The 25,000-nt window shown below is 39.8% G+C and overlaps 1 protein-coding gene across 1 annotated transcript in view; it reads left to right on the forward strand.

Annotated features, from left to right (window-relative positions):
- The window catches only part of LOC109936009 (bromodomain and WD repeat-containing protein 3-like), a 77,119-nt gene that overhangs the window by 25,388 nt on the left and 26,731 nt on the right, over positions 1-25,000 (forward strand). The gene's annotated exons all lie outside the window — the stretch shown is intronic.

Raw genomic sequence — 25,000 nt, forward strand, 5'->3', positions numbered from 1 at the left:
CACCAGATACTTAATTACACCAGCAACCACCCCAACGCCCCTAAATGGAGCTGCATCAGAAACGAGCCACGACATACTGTAGCAACACAGAATTGCGCAAAGCAGAACAGGAGCACTTATACAGAGTTTTTAAATGGAATGGATACCCCAAAAAGCACTATCTGTTGTTACCTCCGTAGCAGACCGCAACAAGAAGTCACAACATAGCCAGACATACTAGTCACCCTACTGCACGTCAGAGATGACTACAAGAGTACTCACGCTCCCAGGTGTCAGGGTAGTCCACAAACCAACAACCACCCCGTGACAACTACTGACGAACGGAAAGAATCCCATACCCACAACCAATAAAACTAAAGTAATGCACAAAATACCATGCAAAGACTGTGGGAAACGTTACATAGGCCAAACGCGAAGGAAACTGTCAGTAAGGATACACGAACACTCACTAGCCACCAAGAAACACAACCAATTCTCACCTGGTCTCTATACACTGACAAAGAAGGACATGAGTTCGACTGGGACAACACATACATAATAGCAGAATCCACACAGAGACATGCCGGGGAATTCCTGGAAACCTGGCATTCCAATCAACTCCATCAACAAACAAATTGAACTGGACCCGATATACAAACCATTGACAAACAGAACCGGAAGTGATGCCAACCACCCCAGCAAACTGAGGCATGTAAATACCAAGTGGGACAGAACACCAACGCTTCATCAGAGGTGCACTGATGATGTTACCTAGCAGGGTAACGAAACGACTGCAATCAAACACACCACCTCAGCGAGTATATCTGCAACCTCATACACGACCTGAGCAACAAATCTTCTCAAAACGAAAAGATTGACTGATATGAGTCAGTCGTGATAAGGGGGCGTTTTTAGGATGGCAACCTACAACCAATGATACACCACAGGGATCTGTGCTGGGGCCATAATTATTTACAATACATTTTGATGAATTGGATGAGGAAAGTGAATGGGCTTTAGCCAAGCTTATAGATGATGCAAAAATAAGTGGGGTGGCGAGTGGTAAGGACGAGAAGAGTCTGCAGAGGGTTATAGACAAGCTAAGGGAGTAGGCAAAAACTTGGCAGATGGAATACAATGGGAAAATGTGAGATTATACACTTTGACAGGACAACTAAACGCTAAATATTATCTAAATGGAGAAAGACAGCAGAAAGCCACAGCACAGAGGGATTTGGCAGTCCAGTTCCATAAATTGTACTAAGCTGGCATCCACATTCGGATCATAATATGGAAGGCAAAGTAAATGGTGTACAAGGTAGGGGGCTTTGCTAAAACTGTACAAGGCACTTATCAGCTCGCAACTGGAATACTGGGCACCGTTTTTTGAGCCCTTATCTAAAGAAAGATATATTGGCGTTGGAGGCAATCCAGAGATGGTTGATACGAGGCATGGAGATACTGTCTTAGGAGAGGTTGAGTAGGTCAGGCCTATACTCATCGGAGTCTGCAAGAATGAGATGTGACTATATTGAAACATATATTACTCTTGGGAGACTTAACAGTGCAGAGGCATAAAGATTGTTCCTCCCTTGTGGGAGAAACAAGGACCAGAGGACATCATCTCAGAATAAGGGATTGCACCTTTTAAGACAGATGAGGAGGAATTTCTTTTGAGAATAGTAAATCTGTGAAATACTTCACTGCAGCGGGGTGTCAAGCCTGTGTTCTTAAGTGCTTTCAAGACTGAGAAACAGATTTTTGATTATGAGGCTTGCAGGGAAAAAGCAGGAATTTTTTTTTTGTTCACTTGTGGGATGTGGGTATTGCTGGCTGGCTAGGCCATTTGAAGGGAATTGAGAATCACCCACATTACTGTGGGTCTGGAGTAACATGTAGGCCAGACCAGGTGAGGATCATAGATTTCCTTCTCTGCAGAACGGTAGTGGGGCCAAATGGATGTTTTTTCTGAGAATTGGTAATGGTTTCATGATATCAATACATTTTTAATTCAAGAACTTTTTATATTGAATTCACATTTCATCGTTTGCCATGGTGGGACCCGAGTACCATTAGCTGAGTTTCTGCATTAATAGCCTAGCAATAATACCACGAGGTCATCACTTCTCCTGTTGAGTGTTGTTGACAGTTATCAGATCAGCCATGATCTCAATGGATGGCAGAACATAGTCGATGACCTGAATGGCCTACTTGTGTTTCTTCATCTGTTGCTCTTGTGGTGTAATCGGAACTATCTTTTTTCTAAGAACAAACTATTTTATCTGTCTTGCCATGTAACTGATAATGTTCTACTCCAGTGCCATTTTCCTTCGCAGTGGTGTTCATGAGTGTAGCTCATCAGATGAGTCCTAACCAGAGCTTTATTAAAAATTTAACATAAGTTTCTTGCTTCTGTGTTCTGTCTCTGTTTACAAAACTAAGGATCTTATTTTCTTTTCACAATAGCCCTTTCAACTTATCTTGCAATCCTTCAAAAGTTTTTACGTGTACACCCACTAATCTCTCTTCAAAATTGGGCTATTTTATATTGTCTTACGGTTCCTCATTGCCCTTATCAAAATGTATCATTTCACACATCTCTACCTGAAATTTAATCTGCCACGTATCCAATCGTTGCACCATTCTGTTTATATCCTCCTGAATTGATTTTGTTTTAAACTATCATCCTCGCTGTACTTTGCATTTCCAAGTTTCATGTCAGAGGCAAACTTTGAACTATGACCTCTATATCCAAGTTCAAGTTATTAATATATGTGTATGTATGCGCACATTAATAACTTTGGATTTGGATATAGAGGTTATATATATATATAGGTGTTCACCAATACTGTACTTTCTGTTGCTTAATCAGTTTTGTATCCACACATCCACTGCCCATTTAACCCTATAGACTTTAAATTTGCTGACAAAATCTATCGGGCGACACTACCAAAGCCATTCTTATAGTGCAGTTGATAGTTACATGGGCAATCTTCATCAATCATTTCCAGTTTTATTGGAAAAACTTAAGAATTAATCAAATCAAATACAATTTGCTTCTAACAAATCCATGTTGGTTGTAGTTTATTAAACATTGTTCTTTTAAGTGACAGTGAGTTCTGTCCTAGGTTAATACCTCAAAGTTTCCCCAGTGTTTATATGAGGCTGATGGGCTGTTGTAGTCAGGATTATCTCACCCATACCCACAAAAAGATAGAAACATTTAGAGTCCCTAATTCTCCTTTAGCACTCTCCTATCTAAGGAGGATCGGAAGAGACTTCATCAAAGATTTTGCAATCTCCACCTTTTATTTCCATCAGCAATCTATAAGGCATCTTACTTGAACTGGTGATTCAAATTTGAACACTACCAACCTTTTTCCCCTGAAGTATGTTTATTTTTATTTTTCTTTCCTGAATATGGAGGCAAAGTATGTGGTCGAGATAGTAAATACATGCCTTCTTCCTCTATAAGATAACTTGTATCTGTGCCAAATTAATCCTACACTCCCTTTTTGCCATTTTGTACAGCCTGTCAACACAAAAGACTTTTGGTCCTCTTTCATGTTGTGTGGCTAATCTATTGTTAGACATTCTTTATCCCTCTTATTTTCTTCCTCAGTTTTCCTTGTACTTTTTTCTTTCCAATATAATTTGCTACTTAATGTGAACCTAACATTTGCATTTTAATTTTGTCTTTAGTTATCCAGGGAGCTCTAGCTTTAGCTGTCTTTTTTTCCTATATGACTACTTTGGGTTTGAAGATATCATACCGTTTACTGACTTACAGTCTTGATACCAATTTGCCTGGACCAAATTTCTCAAACGCCTAAAATTAGATTTCTTTGAGTTAAAGTTTTTATTGATGATTTTCCCCTCACCTTTCTGTAACAACTCTCAACTTGATATTATAGTCATTGTTTCCCAGCGCTTTCTTTTTAAACATGCTTTGCTTTTCCCGCTTCTTTCCCCTGACTTCAGTAGAATAAATTTTCCACGTCATGTTAATTTAATTGGCAAACTCTTAAACTTAATGAGGTTACACGTTGTAAATGTTTTCTGTTGTGGTAATGCTTTGTTTTTCACAGTCACAATGAGATTTGTATGACTGCATAAAATAGCAGACATGAGTAATAGATGCATATAGATATATTTAATGTTTTTTGTTAATGTGCACATCATCATAAACAGACTATAGGAGGGTAAATGAGCAGGCAGAATATTAGGCCTGATTATTCTTAGCTAGATTACAGTTTAACTTTGTCCCTTTTCCAATCCATTCTTCTTGTCTTGCCTGAGTGGTGGGGTTATACATCGATGAGAAGCAGCAAGCCTGATCAATTTCCATTGAACACTAGTTCATATTTCCATAAGGAGCCATAAGAAATCCAATCAGTTTGGCTAATTGATCAGAACATTTTTGTATGGTGCACTGGATTCATAGCTAACTAAAAAGCCAGTGCGTGCAGGAGGTAGATTAGGGAAATTGGAGGTGTCTCAACGTCTATAAATCGCATTTTACAGAATTTAACAAAAGCCTTTTAGCCCTGTTTAGACTTTCAGATGTATAAGATTCCATTTTCCTGTACTCCAGTTTTCCCCAGGGACCAGAGGAACAACACGGTACTTGACATCCACAGGGGCTGATGGGACCATCTGCTTTTGGCAGTGGAATACGGAGACCGTCAAATTTAAGTAGGTTTTTTTTGTGAAATATATCTGCAGCTTTGTTAATGTGAATTTGCTGGCTTTCATTCAAAGCTTTGTCTATTTAGAATTTTAGTATAGTAATTTATATGAAATACATTTCTTTATCAATAATCTTCTAGTTCATGTATTTATCACTGATCATTTTGTGGATGTAACTCATTTGATCTTACTGAAACATAGCGATATGCTGTTGAAATTTGATTTCTAATCAACCTGTGATGAGATATTGTCATACACCTCCTGGAGCAGATAGGATTTTAACCGAGGCATTGTGGTTCAGAGATAGTGTCCCTATCACTGTGACAGAAGAATCCTCCTGAAACCTATGACACCCCTCTGGAGCAGGTGGGACTTGAACCTGACCTTCTGGACCAGAGATATGAATGTTACCACTGCAACACAAGATTTTCTCTTTAAATTTTTTGATCTTGCACTTATTAGGACAGATACAAGAGTTCAAAGTGAACAACAATTGATAACCAAGAGTTGATGGGCATATATACTTAATTTTCAGAAGGCTTTTGATAAAGTCTCCACAGGAGGTTGATTGGAAAAATTAAAGCAGTCTGTACAGGTATGGATTAATAATTGACTAACAGAATAAGAACAAGAACAAGAACAAAAGCAAAGTACTCTGAATACTGGAAATCTGAAATAAAAACAAAGTACTAGAGAAACTCATCTGGTCTAGCAGTGTCTGTGAAGAGAGAAACAGTTAAATATTTTGAGTCCAATTCCTCTTCAGAACAGAAAGGAGATAGGAAATGGTGATTTTTAATGCTGTTGACAGAAGGGTAGGGTAGCAAATTGAACAGATTGAGGTGCACTGAGTAAAAGACGGTGATAATTATAGTAAAGGATTGATAGAGATGTAAAATGGGTGTACGTGAAGTTTTGAAAAAACTAAGTAAATGGGCACAAAGCTGGCAAACGAAGTATAACGTGGGGAAAAATTGAAGTTCATTTTGTAAGGGAGAGCAAAAGAGCAGTATTATTTAAATGAAAAAAACTGTAGAAAGCTGCGTATCAAAGGGACTTCTGCATGAAACAGTATTAGCACACAGGTGCAGCAGGTAATCAGGAAGGTGAATGGAATGTCAGCCCTTACTTCAGAGGTTGACGTATAAAGAGTAGGAAAATCTTACTGCAATTATACATGGTACTGGTGAGGCCACACCTGGAATACTGAGCACTTTGGCCTCCTTATTTCAGGAAAGAAACATAATTTCATCAGAAGCAGTTCAGAGAAAGTTCACAAGACTGATTCCTGGTGTGGAGGGATTATTTTGTTAGTAAAGGTGTTCTACTCATTGAAGTTTAGAAGAATGAGGTGTGTTCTTATTGAAACAATAGGGTTCTTAAAGTGCTTGATCGGGTAAGTGCTGAGAAGATGTTTTCCCCTTAAGGGAAAGCCGAGGACCAAAGGGCATAGTCTGAGAGGCACCAATCTGAGACTGAGATGATGAGGAACGTCTTCTCTTAAGAGATTGTGAGACTTTAGAACTGCTTTCTGCAGAAAGCTTTGGGGGCAGAGTCTTTGTGTATTCAAGACAGAGAGTTTCTTGATCAGTGGGGGAATTGAGGGTGACAGGGAAAATGTAGGAAAGTGGACTCGAGGAATGTTGCATCAGCCATGATCCTGTTGAATGATGCAAGGGGACCAATGCACTGAGCTGCCTGCTACTGTTCCGATTTCTTATGATGTTTTGAAAACTGGGTTGCTCTGCTGAGAGAAACTCATCATTGAGTCCCAGAGGCTATAAGGCATCTAAGCAGAAAATGAAGTGTGTTCCTTGAGTTTACATTGAGATTTGGAGCACTGTCACAGGACAAGTATGTAAATATTGGCATGGCAGCAAAGTGGTTTGTTGAAATGGCAAAAAAATGGAAGGTCAGGCTCATTCCTATAGAGAGAGCAGAGGTGTTCCACAAGGTATCAATCCAGTCTGTGTTTGGTCCTTTCACTGTAAAGGAGACAACATTATGCGCACCAAATACGGTATACTGGATTGAAAGAAGTACAAGTACAATGCTGCTTCACCTGGAAGGTGTGATTGAAACCGTGGACTGTGAGGAAAGAAGTGGTGAATGGGCAATCACCTTCTGTGATTATGTGGGAAGGTGTCATGGGGAGTGAGGAAGTGTTTGGAGTGGATCAGGATATCATGGTGTGAATAATCATTACAGGATACTGACAGTGGAGGGGAAGGGGAAATTGTGTTCAGTGATATCCTGCTGGAGGTGGTGGAAATGGTGGAAAGTGATTCTTTGAAAGCAGAGATCAGTAGTGTGGAAAGTGAGGACAAGGGACACCCTCTTGTTTGTTTGAGGAGGGAGTGGAAGGGCTGTGAGCAGAAGTGTGAGAGATTTGTTGGACATGGTTGATGGCCATGTTAACCATCGTGGGGAAAATCTTTGGGTGACAAGAAAGGAGGACATGTCGGAGGTACTCTGGTAGACGGAAGCACCAATGGAACAGATGTAATGAAGAAACTGAAAAAATGGAATGGAATCCAAGCAGGAAGCAGGATGTGAAGAAGTGTAACTGGGGAATAGTCCGTCCACCAATTTCTATTACGTATCAACTATCTGCAGAAATGGAAGCTATGAAGTCAAGGAAACCAACTGAAGAGTCTGAGATGACCAGGTCAAGGTGAGACCAGAATGGCGCCTGAAGCAAAATTGTTGAATTCTGGAAAAGAACAGGAAGCAGCACTGATGACATTGAATCAGAGAAAGGGCTGTGGCACAGGGCCCGTGTAGGACTGCAGCAAGGAGTAGTCCACATCCTCCACAAAGAGACAGCTGTAACAAGGATTCATGTGGATACTCTCAACCGCACATTTGGCATGAAGAAAGTGAGATGTGCTAAAGGAAAAATCGTTCAAAATGAGAACTGGTGGAGACAAGTCAGCAATCGATACATTGTGATGACATGTTAGCTGTTTTACACTGCTACTTTTATCTGTTGCTCAAGTGCTTTGAAATACTATACTGTTTCACGACAATTTTGGTTTGAAATCCAAAAGGCAGCATCTGGTCTATTTGTGAGTTTGTTCATGGGTATTTGGTCTGTTCAGAGAGTAATTTGCTGCCAATGCATCAGTGTCTTTTGCTAACTCCAGGTTTTCTAATGTATATTGTAGGTGTTGGATTTACATGTTGGAATAATTGTTCCTCAGCTTTTGTGTGTGGAATTAATTTTCAGTTTATCGACTTATACGTAGTGTGTTATCTCAGTATTATTTTTCGATTATGCGTTGACATCTCATTGTCACAGCCAGATCACTAATGACAACGCAATATTAAGCATTTAGAAGGAGCAGTTGCCACTTTACCCTTTCCTTCAGGTGAGGGTAAAAAGAAAACTGTAGCCATTGAGCTGAAGCATCCTCAAATGTATGTTTATATGTTCTGGCAATGTTGCCAGACCTGCTGAGTTTCTTCAGCAATTTCAGTTGTTTTTTCTTAATTTGTTCTGGTTTCCTACGTTTAAAGCTGATGGTTAGTAGAATAAGATACCTCTCCAGTACTGTTGTTAAACCATTTAACTGTGTGAGGTTGTTGGCTTTCTCGCCAAGCTGGCTGGTTATCACACACGTTTCGTCGCCATGCTAAGTAATGTCATCAGTGCAGCCTCTGATGAGGTGATGATGTTCTACTCTGCTTGGAATTTATATGTTCCGGTCTGTTAAGGTCTAGGCCTGAAATGTCAGCTTTCCTGCCCCTATGATGTTGCTTGGCTTGCTGTGTTCATCCAGCTCTACACCTTGTTATCCCTGTGTCATTTCTGGTTCTGTTCTGCATGGGTTTGTCAATGGGGTCTAATTCCACGTTTATTGATTGCATTACGGGTTGAAAACCAGGCCTCTAGGAATTCCCGTGCATGTCTGTGGTTGGCTTGAGCTATGATGGTCATGTTGTCCCAATTAAATTGATGGCCTTTATTGTCCAAGTGCACTGAGATGAGGGAAAGTGGAGAGTATTCCATCACACTCCTGGCTTGTGCCTTGTAGATGACGAACAGGCTTTGAGGAGTCAGGAGGTGAGTTACTCGCCCAAGTATTCCTAGCTTCTGGCCTGCTCTTGTAGCCATTGTGTTAATGTGGTGAGTCTAGTTGAGTTTCTGGTCAATGGTAACCCTCAGGATGTTGATAGTGGGGGATTCAGTGATGGTAACACGATTGAATGTCAAGGGACAGTGGTTAGATGGTCATTGCCTGGCATTTGTGCGGTGCAAATGTCACTTGCCACTTGTCAGCCCAGTAATGTCCTAACACAGCTTTGTTTGTGGGCGTTGGGGTGATTGCTGTGGAAATTGAGGATTTGGTCAGTGTGGGTTGCCTTCCTATGTACTTTGATTTGGAACACCCTGTTGGTCATTTATTCTACCCTGACGTCTAGGAATGGTTTTCAACCTGTAATGCAATCAACCTTGGAATTAGACCTCTTATACAAACCCATGCAAAAAAAAACCAAAAATGACACAACCTAACTTAACAGACCAGATCATATAAATTCCAAGCACAGTAGAACAACATTGCTTCATTGGAGGCTGCATTGATGATGTTACCTAGCATGGTGATGAAACGTCTGTGCAATTGCCAGCCAGCTCGATGATCAAGCCAACAACCTCATTTACGACCCGAGCTATAAACCTTCGCAAGAACCTTAAACAATAACTGTTTCTGATCCTCACTGCGATAAAGGTCAAATAGCAGACCTTCTCTCTAACACTAATCAGAATCTAGGAAGGAGAGAAATCAATTCAGTGAGTCAAATTGTTATTCAGCTTTGACTGAAATGAATAATGAACAAAAGCTTCCATTCCCATATCTTCACTTGAACATGTATGCATCCAGTCTCTCCCCTTCAGTCACTACTCTGATTTTATTTGACTGCAAATGACTACATCATCACATCCTTTTGCATGGTTAGTTAAAAGCAGCTTGCCCTTCTTTATATTCTTTGCTTCATCCTCTGTTTACTGCTAACAAAGGCAAAATGCTACCGCCATTTCTACAAGATGAAAAGCAAATTTTGGTTTGGAAGCTGGAGAAGCTTGTTAGCTTCATCAAATATCCATTAATCTTTTATTTTCACCAAAACAGGCAAATAGAGTCTTGGTTTAATACTACTTCTGAAAGACTGGTGCTTTGTTATATCTGAAGGCATCAAAATTGTTGGTGTTAATTTCCTAATTCGTTGCATTTGCTTTGGATTGAAATTGCGTCTGTGTTCACAGTGAACATCCAGTGAAATTTGCGGATAGATCCAGACCAGGAAGTCAAATTTCTTGCTCCTCTTTCAGTTCTGGTAAGTATTTTTCTTACAGAAAATAATTTTTTGATTTTGTTTTTTTTACTGCCCCCACCCCATTTATTGTGCCAATTCTTCATTTTGTCTCCACGATCTGCCCTTTTCTGAATAAATATGCCAAATGATGCCATCTAGCTGTAATTAAAACAATTTTTCTTGAGCAAAAGTAAATTAAATACTAAATTAAATTAAAAATTTTTTTTTTTGTTGGCTGGAAATCTTAATTATTTGTGAGTACATCCATTGATGGACGTTGCATTGCAGTTTTATCTGTGTATTATTCTTTGTCTGCTTTTCAAGGTTATAGTTGGTCAATGTGTAGCATGATTTCCAACTGCCATGCAGTGCCGTTTGCCTGCAGAAAGATCTGACCTGAGTTCAAGTTCCAACTCCTAGATTTCCTTTGGCAAGCTATCTTGGTTGCCATGTATTGGATTAAAAATGAGATGAAACTTATTACTGGAAATTTCAATTATCAAATTGGGAGAAACTGCTGATTGAAGAAATAGTCATAAATTAAGTGTATAGTGACTTGTTTTTTGTGACCTTAGTGAGAGGTCAGAACAACCAGGAATTGGTATATTTTAAAGAAGTCTTTTTATTTAAAGAAGACAATGCAAATGTTATGATTGACAATGTTATTTATAGGATTAGAATGGGAATTGGAAACTTGTTGTTTGGGGCAATTATGTTTTAAGTTTTGTTTTTAATTGCCATTATAGGTGGGATGTTCGTAGCGACTGGCAGCACAGACCATGTAATTAGGGTTTATTACTTGGGTTCTGGCTCACCAGAAAAAATTTCTGAGCTGGCATCCCATACGGTAAGATATTGAACATTTTAGGTAATTTTTGTATGTTATGATCAAGCTGGTTTTACTGAAGCGGCTAAGAGAATCATCTCATTGTTCTTCCTGCTGTCTGTTTTTAAGAATTAATGTGCAAATAGTTAAAATCATTTTTAAGAGGTAATTCAGGAATAATTAAAAGTGATCGTGTTTGATGGTGAGCGTGTTTAATTGACTGTGCCAGAATGTACAGATATTGCAGCAGAGAGGAGGATCTGCTTTTGAAGTTTTTGTACCTTATTTCAGCCCAATTTTTTTTATTTTTTGCATCAATTTACTGACTAGTTTTGAACTTCTGCATTGTCAAGCAGTCATGTTGAATTTTAATTTATCTTGTGACTTTGGAGAGAAGTGTGAAACTATTCAAGAGAATCTATAATACACTGCTTGAAGCTAGAAATTGGAGCTTTTCTAAAGTTTGTGCACAATTTGTGTAAACAGAACCATCCTGTTCCAAAATAGTTCCTTAGTGTAATGATGATGTAGTATTTGGACTGAATTTTAAATCTAATTGGGACCTTTTTCGGGTCCCGATGCTTGTCAGCACCTAGGCACTGTTGCAGTTTTTCATTTGCTGACCAATTCATGGGTAGGATGAGCACTTGCTTATCACTTAAGGCTGTCTAGTCTGGAGGGCCATTTGAAGTCTCATCTGCAGTGACAGATCAGTGGGTGCAATCTACAAATACTGATAGCTTAAGATGGCATGTCGTCTAAATTTTGTAAAAGTAAAAATAAAACACCTCACGACTGCGAGGCCATTTTTGAAGAAGAATGCCTCTACCAAGTAACCTTTGGCTGCATTGGTGTCTGCAGTGTGCCTTTAAAAGGTTCTTTTAAGGTCATTAATTGGTTACCTTCTATCACCTAGTTCCAGCCATTTGGTTCTAAAATGACCAACATTCCAACAAACTGACACATTAGAGGTGCTGAGAAATTGCAGGCCATTTGACCTAGGTCCTGCCTTGGGTATTACTTTATGGGAAAAAAAGTAACTTCCTACTGATTTTAAGTTGTATGTTACTGTTTTTGTTTTTTTTCCCCCAAGTTAACGGCTATGTTCCTCACATAGATTGAAGTCACATCTCAAACATACTGGTGTGACTACATCCCACCTAATCGTAAAAAATACATGTCTGAGGCGCACCATAATCATTGTTGACCAGTGAATGAAATATGTGCTGTCATTGTACATTTTTGGAAATGTGTGTATGCAGCATTGCATAACTGCTGGTATAGTTTAAAATGCAGCATGTTTAGAATGATTTGGGGAAGGTGTCTCTTATGACATGCAGGATGTTTAAGTTGAGTTGGGATCAAGTGTTAGTTATAATTTTTATTGACTTTTTTTTCCTGTACTAATGCACAATTGAATTGATTCATGGAAAAGACCGGAATTTTTGTTTTGTTCCTTTTGATCTCCTTCAGGATAAAGTGATTGCTATCCAGTTCTGCAACAATAGTCAGAGGTACGTTTTTGTGTTTGTGATAGTTGGTGCATTATTTTTTCTGCTTATGAGAAAATGCTTGCAATCATAATCAGTAATTTTAAAATTATCCAGCTTATTTTAAAAAAAAGCATAAAAAGCATGAAAATTAAACTAGCTGGCCTTGTTTATGTTCTTGTAATTGTAAAAATTAATTTTCAAAAATATTTAACCTGTATTCTTTCTTTCTTTCTTTCCCAACTCTGGATAGTTTGAGATTTGTTAGTGGTAGCCGAGATGGGACAGCTAGAATCTGGCAGTACCAGCACCAAGAATGGAAGAGTATAGTTCTGGATATGTTTATGAAATTACCAGGGTAAGTTATCCTAGGTTTATCAACTGAGTATTTTCTATCAAAACATAAATGTGAAGATGTTTGTGTTGCCACCACCATAGAGAATATGAAGCTAATTGTTTCTTGTGGTTTTCTACCTTGAGAATTTAAAAACCCTATTCTAGGACCTGTGTATCAAAACAATTGTTCAACCATTGAGACTCTTCCATGATTTTGCAGTGGTCAAAATTACTACAAGAGCTGATCTAACTTTTGTAAGCTGATTTTGGTATTTGTAACCCATTTCGTCTACAATAACTGCAAATATGGGCCAATTTTGCGGAATACAGAAAAGCAACAAACTTTATTTTAACTGGCATCTTATCAACCCACATACTTGATAAACCAGTGAAAGTTATATACCTCAAAAATGCAATCTACCATAATGTCTGAGTATTTGTAAATAAAGTATAGCAGTGATGTGTATACTCTCTGAATTACGTTTCTATTACTTTGATTTTAGGAGGTGTGTTGAAGTTTTTTCATGGAATTTTTTAGGGGACGTTGATGTCTTGAAGCTTCACTTGATCAGGGTTTACTCCAGTTATACGTACCTCTTGATTATCTGGAATGTTTGCTGCGCCGGCACACTCCTGGTGCCATAGATGCCGGTCAACAAAATGTTGGTTGTAGATATGATTTATGATTAAAGATCTGTTACAGCCAACATATGAATTGCCCTTTATTCAGTATTGGTATGTTAAGAATGTTGGCGTACTATTTATTAGAATGACATTTATTGCTAATTTACTTTAAATTCTGCACTAAGGCAGAGGGGACATCCAGTTTATATGAATAAGTGATTTCCGCTTTGTGTGCTGGTTTTCCTCCCTTGTCTGGTGAAAACTAAATGTTGTAGATTCGAGAAATTATTCTCCTTACCGTTCAGATTTTACTTTGATTGTCAAGAACACAGTTATTATTGATAGCTGTCTCCCAAAACAATCAATAAAGACCAGGATTTGCTGCATCATTATTAGTTTTTAGTGTTGCCCCAGTAAATCTCTGGAAGTAACATTTGTGTATGAAGGTTTGTGATTTAGATTGTTTTGAATGTCATTGAAAAGATTACTTTGAATCATCCTGAAGCATACCTTGTCTGAGTACTGTCATCCTCATATTCTAAGTCCAAAGGTCATGGGTATGTGTTCCGCTCAGCATTTGAGCATATGTCGTATTGCAGAGCAATGGACTGCTGGATTGTTTCTGCCTTCTCAATAGTGATGGTTTTTAGATGAAATATTAAACTGCACCATCAAGTGGAAATAAAATATTCCAAGGCATTATTGAAGACAACTTTCCTGAATTTCTGACCATCATTCATTCCTCATTGAGCAATATCATTCTCAGAAGAGATTTGCTTTTTGAGAACTTTTTTGTCTGCAAGCTGATTTGCCTACCAAACACTCTGATTACCATCCATTGGCTATGAAAGATTCTGGAAAGCATTCTGTGAATGTGGATTTGATCTTTCTCGTTAATTTACTCTTTTCTTAAACAATGGTTGTTCATCTCCTTAGCTTGAGAAGTTATTGCATCAACAACCGCTTACTTAAGGCATTTCCTTACTTGACCAAGTTTCAAACATGATCAGTTAGTAAATGAATTACTTTGACTATTATTCTGCAGATTTAGACAGTTTTGTAAATGAAAACTCGCATGAAAAGATTGCATATTACCAAAATTTCTATCTGGTGAATGAAATGTTGTATCCTACAGTGCTAAGAAGATCACAGGATTGTTAGAGAACAGGAAGAAGTCACTTGGCCCTTTTTGAGTCTATACTGTCTCTCCAAAGAGTGTCTCACCTAGCATGATTCTCCCGCCTTTCCCCATAACTCTCTTGAATGCTTTGATTGAACCTGCTTCCACTGGTCTCAGACCCTACTTACTCGTGTAAAAGTTTGCTCTTACATCCCCTTCTTTCCCCCTTTTACTGATCACTTTAAAATCTGCGCCCTCTTGTTCTTTATCTTTTTTTTGGATGGAAGCATTTACTCCCTATTTATTCTCTCCAATCCTTTTTGTTTGAACATTTCAATCAGACATCCCCTTGGCTTTCTCTGCTCCAAGGAGAACAGTTGCGGTTTTTCCAATCTGTCTTCAAAATTGAAATTTCACATTCCTTGGACCATTCTGACATACCTCTTTTGCACTCAGTCTTTGATATTTTCGTATCTTAACTAAAGTGCAATGCCCAGAACTGAAATCAGTACTTCATCTGAGGCTGAACTAGACTCTTATTATTTGAACATGACTTCTTTGCTTTTGGCCTGTGTCCCTATTAATAAAACCAAGGATACTGTTTTGTCAATCTGTCGTGTCACCTTTAATGACACATGCAGTGAGATCATAGAATCCTCATTCAGCCCTTCCAGTAGCACTGACCCTCCAGCCCCTACTTTACCCCATAACTCCTCATTTACCATGGCTAATCCATCTAGCCTGCGTATCAGTGGGCTCTATGGAACTACTTAGCATGGCCAGTCCACTATCTTTGGACTGTGGGAAGAAACCAGAGCACCTAGTGGAAACCCATCCAGACACGTGGAAAATGTGCAAACTCCACACAGACGCCCAAGGCTGGAATTGAACCTGGGTCCCTGGTGCTGTGAGGCAGCAGTGCTAACCATTGTACCACCTCTCTCCTGCATCTCTCTGCTCCTGCAAGAGTTGTACACTTTGTCGTTGACTGTGATATTTTCTTTAATTCTGTAGTCTTTTTATACCTGTATTATAGTTAAAAGAGATGAAGTCTGGGTAGTATGGATATCTAACTGTTATTCTTCAATGTGGTAGAAATGATCCTGTTCCTATGGAAGACAAAGTCAGTAAGCTGAAAGTGACCATGGTAGCATGGGATCGCTCTGACCACACAGTCATCACAGCAGTGAACAACTTCCATTTGAAAGTGTGGAACTCCTATACTGGACAGCTGCTTCATGTTCTTTCTGTAAGTAAACTAGATATTATTGTAAGTTACATACATACATTGATATAATGTAGATCAGATTGTCAGCTGTCCCTTGACCCAGGCACAGTGTCCACTCTTGGTTGTCAGTTTCTGCCATAGGTCTTCATATGACTGAACAGACTAATTCTTGACCTGTGGACCTTTGATCACATGGGTATGACATCCCATGAGGTAGTGGGATGTATAAAGTGAAGGTTTTGCTTTCTCTTTCCCCCCCTTCGACTGTCACTGTTTTATCATTGAAGTGTTTTGAGTTCTAAGGAAGATATGGCTTGATGGGCACATCACTGTTTTGGCAAGCATTTCCCAGTCGTTTACGTCACTGCTGCCATGTTTCAAGAAGAGATTCTGAATGTCTTTGTGATATTGTCCTTGTCCTCCCTGGAACCCTAGCCATTTAAGTTGAGGAAACAAGACGTGGCATAGGACCTGTTTTCCAGCAATACAGACATGATGTCCTGTACATCATAGTTGATTCTGTAGCACTTATGATTGAGTGCTTGCGGATCTGACTTCAAGAAGGACAGTTGTGCTGATGGTTCTCCCACTGAATCTGGAAAATATAACAGGCATTACTGGGGAATGTCTTTACTACTTTTGTGTGCTCTGTTTGCAGTCCAGATCTTACAATTGTGCAGGACTGTAGTGATGATGACTGCTTTGATGTTCTTGTGAAGATTTGTGGCGCAGGTTGTGGATGACATTGTTGGCTTGCTTGCTGAGCTGGCTGCTAATCGTACAGACGTTTCGTCACCAAGCTAGGTAACATCATCAGTGCGGCCTCTGATGAAGTGATGTTGTTCTACTCCTTGGTGTTTGTATGATCCAGTCTGTTAAGTTGGGTTGTGTCATTTCTGGTTCTGTTCTGCATGCGTTTTGTATATGGGGTCTTTTGATAAGTTCATAGAATCCCTACAGTGTGGAAACGGGCCCTTCGGCCCAACAAGTCCACACTGACCCTCAGAACATCCCACCCAAACCCATTCCCCCCATAACCCACTTAATCTGCACATCGCTGAACACTGTGGGCAATTTTTTTTGGCCAATCCACCCAACCTGCACATCTTTGGACTGTGGGAGGAAACCCATGCAGACATAGGGAGAATGTGCAAACTCCACACAGACAGTTACACAAGGATGGAATCGAACCTGGGTCCCTGGTGCTGTGAGGCAGCAGTGCTAACCACTGAGCTACTCCCAAAACCAGGCCTCTAGGATTTCACTTGCATATCTGTGGTTGGCTTGAGCCAGGATTGTCACATTGACCCAGTTAAATTGATGGCTTTCATTGTCCGAGTGCACTGAGATGAGGGAAAGTTTGTCATGTCATTTTGCTGCTAGCTGGTATTCGTGTATCCTGATGGCTGGTTTCCTTCCTGTCTGGCTGATGTAATGTTTGTTGCAGCCATTGCAAGGTATTTTGTAAAGTACGTTGGTCCTGCGTGTCATGTGTATGGGGTCTTTGGTCTTTGTGGCTGTTTGTCGTAGTGAGGCTGTGGGTTTGTGTGCTCCCATGATTGCTCGTGGTCATAGGAGTTTCGTTATCAGTTCTGATATGTTCTTGGTATAGGGTAGTGTGACCAGTGTCTTGGGATGTACTCTGTCCCCTTGGAGTTACCTGTTTTAGTAGGCACCTGCAGATGAAGTTGTTGGGATATCCATTGTTAACAAATACCTTGTATAGTGCTCTTCCTCCTCCTTACTTAGCTCTGGTGTGTTGTAGTGTCTTGTGGCTCGTTTGAATAGCGTCCTAACACAGCTTTGTTTGTGGGCATTGGAGTGATCGCTGTGGAAATTGAGGATTTGGTCACTGTGGGTTGCCTTCCTATATACTGTGGTTTGGATCTCCCATTTTGGTCATTCCTGATGTCTAGAAACAGAAGTTGATTGTTGTCTTCCTCTTCTCTCAAATTTTATCCCGGTGAAAACGTTGTTGAAATGGTGTGTCTCTTCTGACTTGGTGCGGTTAATGGTGACAAACGTATTGTCCACGTATCGGATCCACAGTTTTGGCTGTATGAGAGGGAGGGTAGTGTGTTCCAGTCTTTGCATGACTGCCTCTGCAGTATCTCCTGACATGGGTGAGTCCATAGGTATGCCATTGATTTGTTTGTATATTTGACCGTTAAAAATAAAGTGTGTAGTGAGGCATAGGTCCAGTAGTTTGAGTATATCTTCCTTGCTGATGGAGCTGTTTGCATTCGGTTCTGCTGCATTCAGTAATGTAGCAAATATTTCTTTGGTGAGTGGTATGCCAGTGGACGTGAATAGTGCTGTCTGTTGACTGCTCTGTACACTCAGACTTCTGTTGACTTGCAGAGGTCTTTGCTGTCAAAGCATTCCCTACTATAGCTTGTAAAAGCTGAGTTGCCATGTTTGCGCTAGTATTGGATCTCCTTGTCAATGGTGGCCTTCTGAGAGAGGTGGCTTCCAAAGCATGGGAAGTGCTCAACATATATGAGAGTAACTTTCGCAACATTTATGAGAGTATAATTTTTGACTGACCAGATCTGGGTCAATGAGTTTCATTTTGCCAAAGGCTGACTTTCTTGCATATAGTGTTGAAGAGATCAAGAATAGCCTGCAAGTCTGATGCTTGAGTCTCTTGAATTACCTACTTCATGAGGCTGCAAAAATTGTCTCATTCCTGAAGTCTGAGAAGGGAGTTCTTTTTCCTCAAATGTGCAGAATAAAGTCTTGATGCGAGCAAATGTCTACCAGCCTTTAAGACCTCTGCTTGAATGCCATCGGGGCCACAGACTGTTGTTTTCATTTGCTTTAAATGGTTGTTACTTGTATGGCATAGAAGCAGGGGACCTATTCTTGATATTTTTTTTTTTTGCTGCGATATCGTCATCCCAGTGCTGAGGGCAGACTCCATGTTGCAGCCAAAATTCCAATGTCTAATGGGACTGAGGGCAAAGTAAATTCTGCTGAATTGTGTATGATTTGTTTCATCAGCAGTAAATGTAAGGCTGAAAGGCGATGGTGAAATCTCTTCCATTCCCAAATGAATGTTAGTCATGGTGACATATATTGCAAATGCAGTGGCATAATGGTGTAATTTAAATAGGTACAGCCAGACTTGTTGAGTTTCTCCAGCACGTTCAGTTTTTATTTCAGATTTCTAGCATCCTCAACATTTTTTAATTTTAATTTGTAATTTGGATTTTTTTAAAGTCAGTGATGTCTAAATGTGGAAGTGTTCATTATTGTGACTTTTTTTTTCTTCCTGTAGGGTCATGATGATGAAGTTTTTGTTTTAGAAGCTCATCCATTTGATTCCAGGATTATGTTATCTGCTGGGCATGATGGCAACATATTCATCTGGGACCTTTCAAAAGGTGCCAAACTTCGGAACTTTTTTAACATGGTAAGCATTTGTTTGGTCTCTGGATGAAGCCTGGTTTAAACATCTAGTTATGCCATTGTTACTATGTCTTAATTCAAATCTAGTAGTACAGAACTTGAGCTTTTACTGGAAAATAAATGCATCTTGTCAATGTTTTCATCTTACACACATTGATATTCTTGCAAATTGTCCTAATGAAATGGAGACAGCGTGTTTATACTGTATGAGAGGAGTGAAATGGTTGTCAAGTGAACTCTCTGACTGTGGTGCTGGCATGGGGAATGTTTCAGTTAGATGATGATGGGTAGTTAACTGCCAAGCTTTATTTAAGCTTACACTAGCCTTGTTGACTCTGATCAAGACTTTGCCTTGGGAAATGAACCATTCTCTAAGGCAATGCCTCTAGAAATCAGAGCATTCGCCAAACAATTGGGATGCCCTTCTCATTTGAGTATGAATATGTTGTCCCCAATACTTCAGTATTCATATGAATTGGCCTGATGAGTGCAAGACGCACAACTTTGACAAAATGTCATTTTTCTTTCCATCGATACGAATGTATTCATTGTCTTAAATGAAATTTCTAACCAAACCCAATTTGTAATAGGACCCTTGCATCTCACAGATAAACGTAAAGCTGCCAATCACAATTTGAATTGAAAAGTCAATGTCATTGATTCCATCATCAGTCACCTGTTTACTACTTGTTTCTATAAATAACATTGAAAAGAGAGACCTTTTATGGAAGTTTTTCATTTTATGCTTGTCAGGGCAAATGACAACTTTCAAATAATTATGCAAATTTATATCAGAGGAGAAAAGAATGATTGGTTGGTCAGTCGAAAAATAGGAAAACAAAAGGAGTGTATTTATGTTTTGAACCTTTTTGAATTACTAAAGTATTTGAGGACCGCCATGGTAACCCGTTGCTTTCTCCATGAGGCAGTTGGCAAATCTACTTTAATTGACAGTCAACATTCTTTTCTCCTATAGTGTAATTTGATTGTTTGAAATTTGGATTTCTTGCATTTGTTCTGACGGAAGAGGAAAGGTTTTGGCAACATATCTCTTGTATAAATGTATTTTAGTTCAGTGCTACTAAATGGCTGTGTAAAACCTGTACAATTTTACTAGTAGATTGCCAGGGCTTGCCGGACCTATAGTGGGAGTTTAAGATGCAAAGCATTGTTTAATCCGTCAGTGTAACCGGAAGGGCTTTTATTTATTTTCTACAGATTGAAGGTCAGGGTCATGGTGCTGTGTTTGATTGTAAATTCTCTGCAGATGGGCAGCACTTTGCATGCACTGACTCTCATGGACATTTGTTGATCTTTGGATTTGGCTGCAGTAAATCATATGAAAAGGTAGGTTTTTGAGTGCTTGTATTCTGGAAACACATTTTCCAGAGCTCCTAGAATGGCTGGTACAAGAAAATAATCCCAGAACTTTTTTGGTTAAGCTCATGCACCAAAATGCTGATATTATTATAGTAATCATTGTATGGAAGAGCTTTGTCATTATCAGATTAAACAGGAAAACTAAACATGTCAAAGCTACTTTACTTGACTCGTAAAATAGATGGCCCATTCTGCCTTTGTCTGACTTTTTTTTTCATTTTATCTTTTAAATTTAAGAACTATCCACTCGTAATCAATTTTTAAAATTTCTTCATGATTTTGTTTTACCAGCTCCTATCCTCCACTTTGGAGGTTGGAGTGAAATGTAAAGCGAGTTGCACTTTGCTAAGTTAATTGCAATTGTTACTTAAAATGAACAGTTTAGGGATGGAATCAGGCAAGATATAGGTAAAGAATGACCTGTATAGATTTTGATTATGAACCTGAATGACGTATTGAACAGATCTTTTCATTATTCATTCATGGGGTGTGGGCATTGCTGGCTAGGGCAGGATGTTATTGCCAGGCCCTAGTTGCCCTTGAGAAGTTGGTGGGCTGTTGCCTTGAACTGTTGCAGGCCATTTGGTACAAGTAGGCACGCAATGCCATTAGGGAGGAAGTTCCAGGATTTTGAACCAGTCCCTGTGAAGAAATGACAATATGTTTCCAAGGCAGCATGTTGAGAAACTTGGAAGAGAACTTGCAGGTGGTGGTGTTCCCATGTACCTGCAGCCTTTTGACTGCTTTCATCTAGAAAGACATGCATTTTGAAGGTACTACCTGAGGAGCCTTGGTTAATTTCTGCAATGAATCTTGTAGATGGTACACACCGCTACTGAATGTCAATGGTAGAAGGAGTGAATGTTTGTGGTTATGGTGCCAGTCAAGTAAGCTGTTTTGTCTTGGATTATGTCAAGCGTATCGAGTGTTGTTGGAGCTGCACTAATCCAGGTAATTGGTGAGTATGTCGTATGACACTTCTACATTGTAGATGGTGGACAGGGTTAGGAAGTCAAGAGGCGAGTCATTCGCTGCAGGATTCCTACTGTTTAATCAGCTCTTGTAGCCACTACATATTTATATGGCTGATTAACCAGAAACTGAACTCAATGCTAAACCCCAGCATGTCAGTCATGGGGATTTGGGTGATGGTAATGCCATTGAATATTAAGGGGTAATGGTTAGGTTGTCTTGTCAGAGATGTTCATTGCCTGGCCCTTGTGTGGCACAAAAGTTACTTGCTGCTCATTAGCCAAAACCTGGATATTGTCCAGGTTGTTTTGATTTTGGACATGGAATACTTCAGTATACCAGGAGTGGCGAATGGTGCTGAATGTTGTGCAGTTACCAGTGAACATCTCCAATTCTGACCTTATGATGGCGTGAAGGTCGTTGCTGGAACAGCTGAAAATGGTTGGAACTCCTATCAGAGATGTCCTGGAGCTGAGGCAAGTGACCTCCAATTACTATAACCATCTTCCTTTTGTGCCAGGTTTGACTCCAACGAACAGAGTTCCCCAGTGTTACTCTTCACCTTCCTAACTGGAACACTCTCCCTTATTTTCCACTCCAGTGGGAAGCTGTCTATAGAATGAATGGGAAAATGTTCAACCAGGGTTGCCTCCAGTACAGAATGAAAAGCACTCCTTTCTTATTGAGCTGTGGTACACAGATGATGCTTTTGTTTGAGGACGCGAAGGCTGAACACTCAAACAATAACCAAGTGTTGAGAGAATTGGTCTTTAGGCTAAACAACCAAAAGATAAACATTCTGTACCAGCCTGCCCCCTTGACTGGATGATGTGAATCATTTCTCATACCTTGTGAGCCTTTGTTCAATTAGGGTAGACATTGATGATAAATACAACATCAACTCCAGTGTGCTAATGTAGCCTTTGGCCATCTGTTTGACAAGGTTTCAAACCTGATGCCAAGCTTGTGGTTTACAAAGCAGTTGTGCTGTTTGCCCTTCTGTGTACACTGGAGACTTTGACAATGTACACCAGATGTTTCAGATCCCTAGAGAAATGTCAAATACAGCAAATCCAATGGCAAGATAGCTCCAAAGTCCTTGTCGTCTCCTGAGGTTTACCTCTGCACAATGAGGCATTTGTTACAGGGGTGTTGGTCAGGCCACATTGTTGCATTAACAACAGAAATTGCTGAACAAACTTGACAGGTCTGGCAGCACTGGTGGAGAGAAAGCAGTCAACCTTTGGGTTCAGTAACTCCTCTTCAGAACTAATGGTAGCTAGGAAAAGGTAAATATGCTGAAGATGAGGTGGGGTAAGAAAGAGTAAACATTAATTGGAGATGGGGAGAGAGAGAGTGAGAGAGCCTGAGATTGGTGTTGGCCAAGGAACACGGTGGTGTGTTGAAGTGGCAGTTGGAATCTCAGGGTTGTTTTTGTGGTCTGCATGCCTGACTCAAAATTTCTGAAATGAGGTCAGTACTTGGCAAGCTTTGTCATGGAAAATGGTTACCAGGAGGGAAAAGAAAACTTCAAGGACATGCTCAAAACCTTCCTGAACAAAATGCAACATGCCCACCTATGTGTGAGAAACTCTTGCCCAAAACCACCCAAACTGGTGAAACTTCTGCAAAAGTGCCAACCATTTTGGATGTCTGTGACCAGTGCAGGTGGAGGCCAAGTGCAAACTCAGATAAAATAAGCATTCCGTCTCCTGCCTTATCAAACCAACCTTCTCCACCCGTGGCAGAATGTGCTAATCCATCGTTGGACTGTTCAGTCACCTCCAGGATCCACAGTTCTGGAGTGGAGGAAAGTCATTCTTGATCCTGAGGGACTGATTAAGGAAATGACTTGGAAGTATATCGCTCCCATCATTGCTGAATAAAAGCCCTGGAGCTCCCTCCCTAATGGCAATGTGGCAGTACTTTGAACATGTGAATTGAAGTAGCTCAAGAAGGCAGTTCACCACATCTAAGTGAGTTAAATTCCAACTTTTCCAACAATGTCTGCATCTTGTGAATGAATTTTAAAAAATGCTTAAACTTTAGGACTGTTTGGGAAGCTCTAAGCTTATACTTTCAGCTTAGCTGGTCATAATCTAGACATTGGTCATGGTCCTCTAGATTAGAGAGGGAGAAATAGTCAGGATTTATTTCCCCAAATGACTATTCATTTTTGTTTCTCTGTGGAAATTTTGGTTGTGTTTAACATAGAACATGATCATATTTGAGTGGTAGCTGGCTACTATTTTAACATTTTGTTGTCTGAAACTTAATTCGTATATGAGAATGTCAGATGTTTACAGCTGTGTAACCTGAAGGCACCTCTGTCTTTAGGGATGGAAGACTGGAAGTTAATTGTGGGGTGGGGATGACGGAGGGAGAAGAGGAAGCAGTACGATGAAATTTTCACATTTTTTTTTCTTTCTTTTTTTGTTAAAGATAAATGATTTATATGCCTCTTAAGCCAGTACATTAATAGGTTTAATGTTATCAACTGCTCTGTTGCATTGCCATTATCTGAATTTAGTGGTAACCATTTTATTTTGTTCACAATAGATCCCAGACCAAATGTTTTTTCATACCGATTACCGTCCACTTATCCGTGATTCCAACAATTACGTCCTGGATGAACAGACACAGCAAGCGCCTCATCTCATGCCGCCCCCATTTCTAGTTGACGTCGATGGAAATCCTCATCTAACACGATACCAACGACTGGTGCCTGGTCGGGAAAATTGCATGGATGAGCAACTTGTTCCACAGTTGGGGTACATGGCAAATGGTGAGAATGGAGACTGTTGAAAATAGATCTTAATTTCTGAGCTTCCCTGTCTTGTGCTGTGCAAAAGAGTAATATTCTGGCAAGCACTGGGCCAGTAGTTTTACTGATGAGAAATTCAAACTGTATACATATCCAGAGTTAAGAATTGTAGCTTTCTTAAGCATGAAATATTCCCCTTCTCAAATCTCAACATGGGAAGGGTCTTTTTTTTTTTGTAGATGGTATTGATTCCTAATCCTTTTTGGCTTCAAAAATATTAAGTGTCCTTTGTTGTCAGCAGTCAATCGCTAATGAGCATGATTGTCCACCAAGGAAATTCAGTGACACTGGTTGAGTTCTGTGGGTTTTTGTGTTGCTGATGAGATCAATCCTAGAGCCACATCTATGACCACACGTTTGGCAATTGATCATGTGTCAGTGTTTTGATCGTGAATGCTTCCAAGAAATGTTGAGCTTTTCTCTTTGAGATAGTGTGTTGATGATCAGCTGATGTTCTGTGTATTTGGTGAACAGGAGAATCCTGTTGGGACTTGCAGTTCCTGAGTCGTTCCTTTCCAGTGTTGGGAGTCCTTTCCAACCCTGGCGTTGAAATCATCAAGGAGGATAATTTTATCTTCCTTTGGGATGTTGGTGAGTATGGTGTCTAGGATGGAGCAGAAGTCATCTTTGAACTAGTCAATGGCATCAAAGGTCGGGCATAGGTACTCGCAACTGTTGCCTGCTGGTTCCTGGCAAATTGTAGACAGAGTCAGGAAGTGATTGTTGATGCCAACAGGGAGCTCAGAGTTGATTGAGAATGGGTTGATTCTCTGTTTTTCCTCTCCAGAAAAAGGTGTAACCACTA

Source organism: Rhincodon typus, chromosome 14, assembly GCF_021869965.1.
Source record: "Rhincodon typus isolate 14 chromosome 14, sRhiTyp1.1, whole genome shotgun sequence".
Classification (NCBI taxonomy): Eukaryota; Metazoa; Chordata; class Chondrichthyes; order Orectolobiformes; family Rhincodontidae; genus Rhincodon; species Rhincodon typus.